This window comes from Balaenoptera acutorostrata, chromosome 20, assembly GCF_949987535.1.
Source record: "Balaenoptera acutorostrata chromosome 20, mBalAcu1.1, whole genome shotgun sequence".
Classification (NCBI taxonomy): Eukaryota; Metazoa; Chordata; class Mammalia; order Artiodactyla; family Balaenopteridae; genus Balaenoptera; species Balaenoptera acutorostrata.
In genome coordinates this window covers 6283417-6295536 of record NC_080083.1, presented here as the reverse complement: position 1 = coordinate 6295536, position 12120 = coordinate 6283417, and positions in this window count along the sequence as shown.

The window sequence follows — 12120 nt, the reverse complement described above, 5'->3', positions numbered from 1 at the left end:
AGACCAGACAAGCAGCCAGAGCTGAGATCCTGTAGGCCTTGAGGGCCATGGTAAGGATTTTCGATGCTATTGGGTCAAGGGAAGCCATTGGAGGGTTGAGAGCAGGAGGGACATGATTGGTCAATGTTTTCAAAGGATTGCTCTGGCTTCTGTGTGGGGAATTCTCCCCATAGGGGAGAAGAGAGGAGAGGAGCAGCAGGGACACAAACAGGAGGATGTTACAGGTCTGTGTGACGTGTTAACGTGGCATGCACTAAGATGCCAGCGGTGCAGAATGTGAGATGTGGTTGGATTCGGGATGTATTTGAAGTAGGTTAGAAGGGTTTTCTGTTGAATGGGATGAGGGTCTGAGTGAAAGATAATCCAAGATATGTGTCCTGAGCAAATGGGTAAATGATGTTGCCCTTTATTGCAGGGGTGCCCAACAGAATAGGGGTGAAAGTTAAGAATATGCTTTGGATATTTCAACTCTCAGCAGCTTATTAGGGATGAAAGTAGAAGTGTTGTTTGGGTAGCTGTATATTCAAATTTAGAATTTGGGGTGAAGATTGGGACTGGAGAGTTTGTCAAGTAAATTCAGGATGTGTTCACAATTAAAATTATGGGTTTTAATTTATTTTATTGAAGTATAGTTGCTGTACAATATTACATAAGTTACAGGTGTACAATATAATGATTCACAACATTTAAAGGTTATACTCCATTTATAGTTATTACAAAACATTGGCTATATTCCCCATGTGGTACAATATATCCTCGTAGCTTATTTTACACCTAATAGTTTGTACCTCTTACTTCCCTACCCCTATGTTGCCCCTCCCCCCTTCCCTCTCCCCACTGGTAACCACTAGTTTGTTCTCTAAACATGTGAGTCTGCTTCTTTTATGTTATATTCACTAGTTTGTTGTATTTCTTAGATTCCACATATAAGTGATAACAGTATTTATAGGTTTTGATTTTAAAAATTCTTTAGGGTGTAAGGATGGAGCATAGAGGAAGTCTAAAGTGCTAGGTCAGGGGGAAGAGGGGAATACATCCAAAGAGACTGAGAAGGATGGCCAGCAGATAGTAAGAAATATAGCCATTTGGACTTCTCAAAGCCATGTGAAAAAGTGTTCTAAAAAGGAGGGAGTCAAAAATAATGTTTTTTAAATCACATCCATCAGGATGACTACTATTTAAAAAAGAATGGAAAATAACAAGTGTTGGTGAGGATGTGTTGGAACACTGCTGATGGGAATGTAAAATGATGTAGCTGCGATGGAAAACAATATAATGGTTCCTCAAAAACATAAAAATAGAATTACCAGATGATCTAACAATTTCATTTCTGGGTATATACTCAAAAGAATTGAAAGCAGGGGCTCAGATATTTGTACACCTATGTTCATAGCAGCATTATTCACAATAACCTCAAATTGGAAGCAACCCAAGTGTCCATCAACAGATGAATAGACAAAGTATGTGCTATACATACAATGAAATATTATTCAGCCATAAAAAGGAAGGAAATTCTGACACATGCTACAACATGGATGAACCGTGAAGATATGCTAAGTGAAACAAGTCAATCGCAAAAGGACAAATATCGCATGGTCTCACTAATATGAAGTACCTATAATAGTCAAATTCATAGAGTCAGAAAGTAGAATGGTGGTTGCCAGGGGTTGGAGGAGAGGGGAAATGGGGAGTTATTGTTTTTAATGAGTATAGAGTTTCAGTCTTGGAGGATGAAAATAGCTCTGGAGGTGGATGGTGGTGATGGTTGCACAATGTAAATGCACTTTTTTTGTTTTTAATTTATTTTTTGGCCGCACTGTGCAGCTTGTGGGATCTTAGTTCCCCGACCAGGGATCAAACCCAGGCCCATGGCAGTGAAAGCACTGAGTCCTAACCACTGGACCACCAGAGAACTCCCAATGTGAATGCACTTAATGCCAATGAACCACACTAAAAAAAAAAAAAAACTATACTAAAACTACACTAAGAAAATTTTGCACTCAAAATTTTAGCCAAAATTGTAAATTTTCTGCTATGTATATTTTACCACAATGTTTTGTGTTTTCTTTTTGAGGATGGTTTTTTCAACAAATATGTTGGGACAATTGGATGTCAATATATTTTTTTAAAAGCTAAACTTAGATCCTTATCTCACATAATAAACAAAAATCCATTCAAAATGGATTATAGTCCTACATTTAAGAGCCAAATCTATAAAAAGCCTTTGAAGCAAAAACAGGAGAAATCTTATAACTTTGGTTAAGCAAAGATTTCTTAAATAGGACATCAAAAGCATAATTCATAAGATAAAAATTAATAAATTGGATTTCACTAAACATTAACAAGTCTTCTCTGAAAAGACATTGTTTAGAAAGTTAAAAAAAAATCACAGGGGCTTCCCTGGTGGCGCAGTGGTTGAGAATCTGCCTGCCAATGCAGGGGACACGGGTTCGAGCCCTGGTCTGGGAAGATCCCACATGCCGCGGAGCAACTGGGCCCGTGAGCCACAATTACTGAGCCTGCGCGTCTGGAGCCTGTGCTCCGCAACAAGAGAGGCCGCGATAGTGAGAGGCCCACGCACCGCGATGAAGAGTGGCCCCCGCTTGCCACAACTAGAGAAAGCCCTCGCACAGAAACGAAGACCCAACACAGCCATAAATAAATAAAAATTTAAAAAGTAAATAAATTTAAAAAAAAAGAAACACAAAAATTGGTCACTAAACAAAATTTAAAAAAAAATCACAGAATGAGAGAAAATATTGGCAAATTACATATCTGAAAAAATGGTTTATCTCCAGAATATAAAGAACTCCTATAATTCAATAAGGAGACAAACAACCCAATTAAAAATGGTCAAGATAATTAAATAGACAATTCATCAAAGAAAGTAGATGAATGGTTAATTAAACACATGAAAGGTTGCTCGACACAATTAGTCATTAGGGAAATGCATATTAAAACTACAATGAGATACAACTATACACCTACTAAAATAGCTAAAATCCAAAAGACTGAATATACCAAGTGTTGGAGAGACTGTGGAGAAACTGAAATCTTAAAGCACTACTGCTGGGAATGCATAATGATATAACCACTTGGAAAAGAGTTCGGCAGTTTCTTTAAAAATTAAATTTAAACTTCCTAAAAGATCTGTCAATTCAGTTCCTAACTATCCACTCAAGAGAAACAAAGCGATATATCTGTACAAAGACTTGTTGGCATATGTTCATAGAAGCATTACTCATAAAAGCCCCAAAGTAGAAACAGTCCAAATGTCCATCAGCTGGTGCATGGAGAAACACAATATTATGTAGTCATACACTGGAAGACTATTTGGCAATCAAAAGGAAGAAACTACGGACACAAGTCACAACATGGCTGAACCTCAAAAACATTATGGTAAGTGAAAGATGTCAGAATCAAAGGACCACATATTGCATGATTCAGTTTACATGAAATACCCAGAAAAAGCAAATCTACATAGAATGAAGATCGATAATTACCTGGGCTGAGGTGGGAGTGAGCGTTGACTGCAAATGGGCAGGCAGGAACCTTTTCAGGTGATGGAAATGTTCTACATCTGAATTAGGTTATGGTTGCACAGCTTTATAAATGTATTAAAAATTGGCAACTTACAAGGGGCATATTTTATGGAGTGCAAATTATACCTCAGTAAAGCTGCTAAAATTGTTTTAAAGATTTTTTTTAAAAAGAGAGAGTACTGTGTACTAACTGCTGCTGAGAGATGTGATGAGGAGACGGAGAAGAGGACAAGCAGGGCGTTAGTGCCTTGACAAGAAAGGTCCATCCATTAACTTAAACAAATTAGCCTCTCCTTTTCCTATTTATACAAATAACACATGTTCATATCAGACAACTTAGAAAGTACAAAGAGAAAGAAAAAGAAAATCACCCATAATCCAAAGGCAACCACCATTAACATTTTGGCCAGTGCAACTTTTGAAAACTTTTGTCACGTTCTGGCTGACATTATTTCCAAACTTTTATGGAAAAAGGGAATTCCTGGAGGTGGCGCCAGGAATGTGCATTTTTAACAAGCCTCTCCAGGCAATTCCAATGCATATCAAGGTTTAAGGACAAGCAGCCTAAAAGAGGAACATGGCTACTCCAATGGAAATGCTCCTTTCTATAAAAAGGAAAGAACTATCACAGACTGGTCACCAATTTAGAACATGTACCACATCCCGCAGGATGGAGAAAATAGTGAGGCAGAGACTGATGAGATGCTCACGAACCCACTTCTTCCTTCTGTCAATAAGTTAAATGATATTTCCCAGCCTTCCTGACAGTGGTCAGAGGGCGCGCTATTGAGTTCTGGCCAGTGAAGTGTGGGCAGAAAGAATACTGGCCACGTCCGGGCTTGGCTCTAAATCTCCTGTGGGATCCTTCACCTTTATCCTCTTTGCTCTTCAGCCATCAGAACACAGAGCAACCAGATGGGTTCTTAGGGTTAACAGATGATGGTATAATCAAATGGGAGAGGATTTTGAGTAACTGGGAAGAGAGAAAGCCCTGTTCGCAGAGAGCTCTAGCTTAGGAAAAGCAAGGGAAAGATGCTTCCAAAATGGGGAAACCACTGGAGATGTGCCCGGCCACACCCCTCTGTATTCTGCCAGTAGAGGCATCTGCCCCCTCCGGAAATGTACTGGCTCAAGAGACTTTCATAGTAAATCAAACTGGGAAAATTATTATCAGGCAGACATGTCAGAGAAGGCAGTGACAACCATACAATAAATTCAAAGGGATAAAGGAGAAAAAAATTAAGAGAGACTATAACACCTCAAACAAAATGAAGTTTGGGGGAAATGCTCCTGGGAGAATTGTAGGAGGACTGTCTCTAGTACAGAGAGAGCTGATGTTCACCTACTAGGCACAGGTCTGGCTGGTTAATTACACCTAGTTTCTAGACTGATGGATATTCCATCATTCATGGTGCCAATGACACAATGAAAGTTGATAAATATTTTGCACATCCCTTCTGGATGGGGGGAGAGGGCGTGCAGAAAGAAGGCAGGCTCTCTGGAAGGCCTTTTCAAAGCTGGGAGCATTCAGAAGGCAGTGGAATAGCTGCAGGAGCCCCACGAGAGTCCTCAGACAGCATTAGAGGGCTTTATGAAGGCTTGACAATAGAACGCTACCTTTGCTCAGTAATGTGGGATTCCCAACCTTCTCAGCCCATGCGCTAGCCCCCTCCAAACTCATGGTGGAAGAATCCAGTGTGCAGTTCCATGCTATCAAACGCATGCAAGGCAATCACCTAAGAGGGGCAGAGTATGAAGGACCTCTTGGCTTTCAAAATAGCACAGCCATTTAAGTCACCAGAGGAAGTCAAATGGCTTAATTCTGATTATTCTTTGGAATGCCTAGAAAGTACCCTATAGTGGCGTGCAAAAGACCAGGGAACGAGGACTCTTTGGGGAAAGCCCCAGTAGTCAAACTGCCTGCCAAGAATTGGCAGCAATAACTAAAAGACCAAAGTCATTAGTCTCTTTCTCTTTGTTTCCAGATCATTTGCCAGTTTTCCCAACACCATTTGTTGAATAATCTACCCCTTATTTACTGATCTGAAATGCCAGCTTCATCATGAAACACATTCTCATGTGGTCTTGGATCCATCACTGAGGTTTGTATTTTGTTTCTTGTTATTCTCTATGAAGTACAGAGTTTGAAACATATCTTTTATTTATTTATTTACTGTATAGCACAGGGAACTATATTCAATATCTTGCATTAACCTATAATGGAAAAGAATCTGAAAAATTATAGATATATATGTATATGTATAACTGAATCACCCTGCCGTACACCAGAAACTAACACAACATTGCAAATCAACCACACCTCAACAAAAAATAAATCATCACGCTTAAGATTTTAAAATTGCACTGTGTGTAATTTATACCCCAATTTTTTAAAACACAGACTAATATATCTATACATACCATATGTACATTATATATACACACATATATAATATATATGTATGCATTTTATATATATAATATATATGCCTGTAGGTAGATATTTTATAAATATATGCATTATATATTACATACATGTTACCATTTCCAAATCTAATCAAGAAATTATTCTTTTTTTTTTTAATTTTATTTATTTATTCATTTATTTTTGGCTGCATTGGGTCTTCGTTGCTGTGCATGGGCTTTCTCTAGTTGTGGAGAGAGGGGGCTACTCTTCGTTGCCGTGCGTGGGCTTCTCATTGCAGTGGCTTCTCTTGTTGCTCTAGAGCACAGGCTCAGTAGTTGTGGCTCACGGGCTTAGTTGCTCTGCGGCATGTGGGATCTTCCCGGACCAGGGCTCGAACCCGTGTCCCCTGCATTGGCAGGCGGACTCCCAACCACTGCACCACCGGGGAAGTCCCAAGAAATTATTCTTTTGGCTACTTTTTTTTTTAAGATTTTTTTGATGTGGACCATTTTTAAAGTCTTTATTGAATTTGTTACAATATTGCTTCTATTTTTTGTTTTGGTTTTTTTTTTTTTTTTGGCTGTGAGGCATGTGGGATCCTAGTTCCCCAACCAGGGATCAAACCCACACCCCCTGCATTGTAAGGCAAAGTCTTAAACACTGGACCACCAGGGAAGTCCCTTGGCTACTTTTCTTTTACTCCTGGCAGTTTTGATTTTTTTTTTTTATCATCTTTATTGGAGTATAGTTGCTTCACAATGGTGTGTTAGCCTCTGCCCTACAACAAAGTGAATCAGCTATACACATATATACATCCCCATATCTCTTCCCTCTTGCATCTCCCTCCTGCCCTCCCTATCCCACCCCTCTAGGTGGTCACAAAGCACCGAGCTGATCTCCCTGTGCTATGTGGCTGCTTCCCACTAGCTATCTATTTTACATTTGGTAGTGTATATATGTCCATGCCACTCTCTCACTTCGTCCCAGCTTACCCTTCCCCCTCCCTGTGTCCTCAAGTCCATTCCCTACCTCTGCGTCTTTATTCCTCTCCTGCCTCTAGGTTCTTCAGACCTTTTTTTTTTTTTTTTAGATTCTATATATATATGTTAGCATACGGTATTTGTTTTTCTCTTTCTGACTTACTTCACTCTGTATGACAGACTCTAGGTCCATCCACCTCACTACAAATAACTCAATTTCATTTCTCTTTATGGCTGAGTAATATTCCATTGTGTATATGTACCACATCTTCTTTATCCATTCATCTGTCGATGGACACTTAGGTTGCTTCCATGTCCTGGCTATTGTAAATAGTGTTGCAATGAACATTGTGGTACATGTCTCTTTTTGAATTATGGTTCTCTCCGGGTATACGCCCAGTAGTGGGATTTCTGGGTCGTATGGTAGTTCTATTTTTAGTTTTTTAAGGAAGCTCCATACTGTTCTCCATAGTGGCTGTATCAATTTACATTCCCACCAACAGTGTAAGAGGGTTCCCTTTTCGCCACACCCTCTCCAGCATTTATTGTTTGTAGATTTTTTGATGATGGCCATTCTGACTGGTGTGAGGTGATAGCTCATTGTAGTTTTGATTTGCATTTCTCTAATTATTAGTGATGTTGAGCATTCTTTCATGTGTTTGTTGGCGATCTGTATATCTTCTTTGGAGAAATGTCTATTTAGGTCTTCTGCCCATTTTTGGTTTGGGTTGTTTGTTTTTTTTGATATTGAGTTGCATGAGCTGCTTGTAGATTTTGGAGGTTAATCCTTTGTCAGTTGCTTCAATTGCAAATATTTTCTCCCATTCTGAGGGTTGTCTTTTTGTCTTTGTTTATGGTTTCCTTTGCTATGCAGAATCTTTTAAGTTTCGTTAGGTGCCATTTGTTTATTTTTGTTTTTATTTCCATTTGTCTAGGAGGTGGGTCAAATAAGACTTGCTGTGATTTATGTCATAGAGTGTTCTGCCTATGTTTTCCTCTAAGAGTGTTATAGTGTCTAGCCTTACATTTAGGTCTTTCAACCATTTTGAGTTTATTTTTGTGTATGGTGTTAGGGAGTGTTCTAATATCATTCTTTTACATGTAGCTGTCCAGTTTTCCCAGCACCACTTACTGAAGAGGCTGTCTTTTCTCCATTGTATATTCTTGCCTCCTTTATCAAAAATAAGGTGACCATATGTGCGTGGGTTTATCTCTGGGCTTTCTACCCTGTTCCATTGATCTATATTTCTGTTTTTGTGCCAGTACCATACTGTCTTGATTACTGTAGCTTTGTAGTATAGTCTGAAGTGCAGGAACCTGATTCCTCCAGCTCCGTTTTTCTTTCTCAAGATTGCTTTGGCTATTCGGGGTCTTTTGTGAAACATATCTTTTAAATCAAATGAATTAATTATATTATTCAGATCTTCAACCTCCCTATTTTTGCCTATTGATCTGTCAAAGATTTAAAGAAGTATAATAACTTCCTCACCACCATTCTAATTCTGTCAATTTCTCCATGAATAGCAAATATTTTGTTTTTATGTATTTTGATGCAGCATTATTACCCAGATAAAAGTTTGTTATCAGCGACACATTCTCTGTGAGTTGTAACTTTTGTCAAAACAAAATAAGGCTTCCAGTTTTAAAATCATAGAGAAAAGGTGGCTTGGTTTTCATTTCTTTTCAAAATCATTCCAAACAAGGAGAAACTGAAAGCCAAATTCCATCTTTGATGAAAGCAGAAGACTTGTACAACCCCAAACAATATTGTTACATGAAAAGGGAGCATGAATGGATGACTTTTAAATGGCTTAGCAATGAGAGAAAGGTTTATCCCACTTATGGCAGAGGGGAAACTGGTGAGAAGCAGGAAATATTGCCTGGCTGAGAGCTGGAAAACCTTTGGAATTAGAGAAAGCAAATACCAAAGAAACCAGGGGTGAGGTAGTGTTGACAACCAGAGGGTTATTTGAAAGTCTTTACAAGAAGCAATTAGATCCAATGTCCCCTACCCTGCCTACCACTATCCTATATAGTCAGCAATTATCCCCAATATAAAGCAAGAGAAAAATACTTTTTCAAAAATTGCACCTGAGAGCCTTTAAACTCAGATACACTGACCATAGAGTAGGGCCAGGTGAGGTGGAGGTCTGAACATAGGGGAATAAGGTTTCAAAGTCTGTTCATAGAATGGTGAGAACATTTCCTATCAGCCACAGAATTCTGGGAGGGAGGCTGGAGAAACCAAATCCTTCTACACACAGCCAAAGAAAAGACCTACCCACATTGACATTCCATTCCCAAAGGAAAAGCTAGGTGGCCACTTGTTTACCATACAGTGAAGTCAATAACTTCCATGGATGTAGTTTTCAATTAGTTATTCAGTGCTTCACTCTTAAATGTGAAGAGCAGAGAATCACGAGACCTCCGAAGAAGGCTTCTGATACAAAAGAGAGGAATCAAAACAAAATCAGCAGAAGTGAAAATAATGCAGAGAGTTTTAAAGTTTCATTTCTTTAAACTTTAAAGAAACTGTAATTAGTATGCTCAGAAATAGTAAAATATTGTGCATCTATGAAACAAACCTGTTTATAATGGGGACAGGGAGCAGTGATCAGTGAAGCAGAAGCAGTCTTTGGAAATTAAAAATGTGAAAACCATGATGAAAAGTTCAGTAGAGTTTGGAAAACAAAGTAGAAAATTCTTCAAGAAATTAGATTAAAATTATAAAGAAATAGACAAAAGGAAAGAATCCAATTCCTAATTTTGTCACAGTTTCTGAAAACAAATATCAAGACAGTGTAGGGGAAGATATTATTAAAGGAACAATAAAACCTACCGTCCCAGAACTGAAGGATAAACGGTTCCAGATTACTTCCTACCAGATGCTCAGCACAGTGGGTGATAAAATACATCAATACACACAATAGTGAAATTTTAGAATACTGAGATAAAGGGAAGAACCTAAAAACATGAAAGGTGGGGTGGGAAACAGGGCACAAGCAAAAATCAGTAACCAGAATGGCACTGGACTTCAAAAAAGCAATGCGGCAAAGACTTTAAAAATTGGAGAGAAACGAATTCCAACCTAGAATTCTAGACTGGCAAGATTTGCAATTAAGTGTTAGGGTAGGAATGCAAAAGTCTAAAAAATATATATATAAACTAGCATATGTCTTTTTCTCTTTTTTTCCTTCCAGAAAGCAACTAAAGGATATACTCCAACAAAATTAGATCGTAATTCAAGAAAATGAAAGACCGAAGACTCAGAAAAGTGGGGAAAGGGGATGGAGGGATGTCCCAGCTGACAGTGTGGCTTCAAACCTAGAGATGGAGCAGAAGGATGGAGGGCTCAAGTAGTGATGTCTCCTGAAAAAGGTTCGAAATGATAGATCATCTGACGGATTTAAGCACATGAAGATAATGTTGAGAGATATCTCACAGAGCTTTTGGTATTTATGGGAAAAGTTAGCCACAAGTTCAAGGGGAAAAAAAACCTTAAGCAAATGAAAAATAATGAGGCAAGCTCTGACTCCAGGCAAAACAAAAAGATGTACAAGAAAGAAAACACTTACGACAATTATTGGTTAAGCAGTTAGCACTATTTACATAGAGATAATAATAAAAACACCTGTGACACACACTGTTGGTTACCTTGCCAGTGTCTACACTCCTTTCTTCCTTGATTCCAAACCTCAATTTTGTTCAGGCAGCGATGTGCCTATCTAAAAATTCTTGCGATGTTAGATTACCTTGCAGTTGGAGGTGTGTGACCCAGAGCCTGCTAATGAGACATGGGCTAAGTGTTCCTCGGAAACTTTTTCTTTCTCTTTCTCCTCTGGCTTCCCTTCTTCCTTCCTTTTTTTTTCCTTCCCTGAAACATAGGTGCAACATTGGAGGTGTAGCAGCTGTCCTGTGACCATGAGGGCAAAAACTACGAGCCTAAAATGGGAGAACAGAAAAATTTTAAAAGCCTGGGTCCCTAAGGACATCTTAAAACCACCACATCAGCTTTTGACTGCCTGAAAGCCATTGCTAGATGTGTTTTCTGTTACTTGCAGCCAAGCACATTCCTAACTGATACAATAGTGGATATGGACAAACCTCCAAACTGTGATATAACTACAACAGAAGAATGAGAGGAGGGTAAAATGGGTATACAAAAAATCTTTTGTTGGCAATATAAGAAGCTAATATCATTGATCAACTGAGGTCTGTTTATGTCCATTAATCTTAACATGTTTCTTACATATAAGAAACAGCCAAAAGAACTGAAAAATGTTGCCTTTAGAATGTTGGATGGGGATGAGGGATAAGGACCTGACATATTTGTTATATCCTTTTAGAAGTAAAAAAAATTTAGACTGTGCCCATGTTTAACTTTTTTTGATTAAAACATTAAATTAATTAAAAAGTAAAACAAAAAACTTTGTCTCATATAATGTCTTTTACCTTAGATTTTTTTACTTTGTCTTCTATTAATATGGTAACTTCCATTTTCCATATTTTTCCTTTTGAATATTTCAGCCATGTCTTTTCCCATGCTTTTATCTTAGTCTGTTTGGATCATTTTATTTTAGGTGTGTAAATTGTAGACAGTACATACCCAGGTTTGGGGTTTTGACCCCATTGGTTTTGTCTTTTAATAGAAAAGCTTGATCCATTTGCTTTTATTGATACAACTCCTATGTTTGATCTTTGTTCTGTCATCTTTTTCTATGCTTTCCACCTTTTTATGTTTTCTTTGCTTTCTGGCTTGACAAGTGGATTTAGCATTTTGAAAGACGTATTTCGTTTTAAGCTCTACTGATTCTTATCTTTAAGGTTTTTCAAAAATGCATTTCAAAAGGCATTTCTTAAACTGTATTTCCTTAACAGTCTGAACCAGGACTGAAATGTTAATTCCTCCAATTATTATGTTTAAAACAGTACATAGAACTTTCCTGCCTACTTTCTTTTCTGCTTTGCTTTTCTTCTTTTTCTTTTCTTCTCCCTCATGTTCCACATTCACCTTCTTTTCACAGCATATTTTTGAGATTTTTACAGTCTGTCAACGATTTCATACTTTTATTCATGTAACAAACCATGTTCCATATATTGTACTGGATAATAAGCTTAGAGAAAGGGACACAATTCTTGCCCTCCAGGCACTTGAAGGTGACTAGGGAAGCGATGGTAGTCCAGGGAAGTG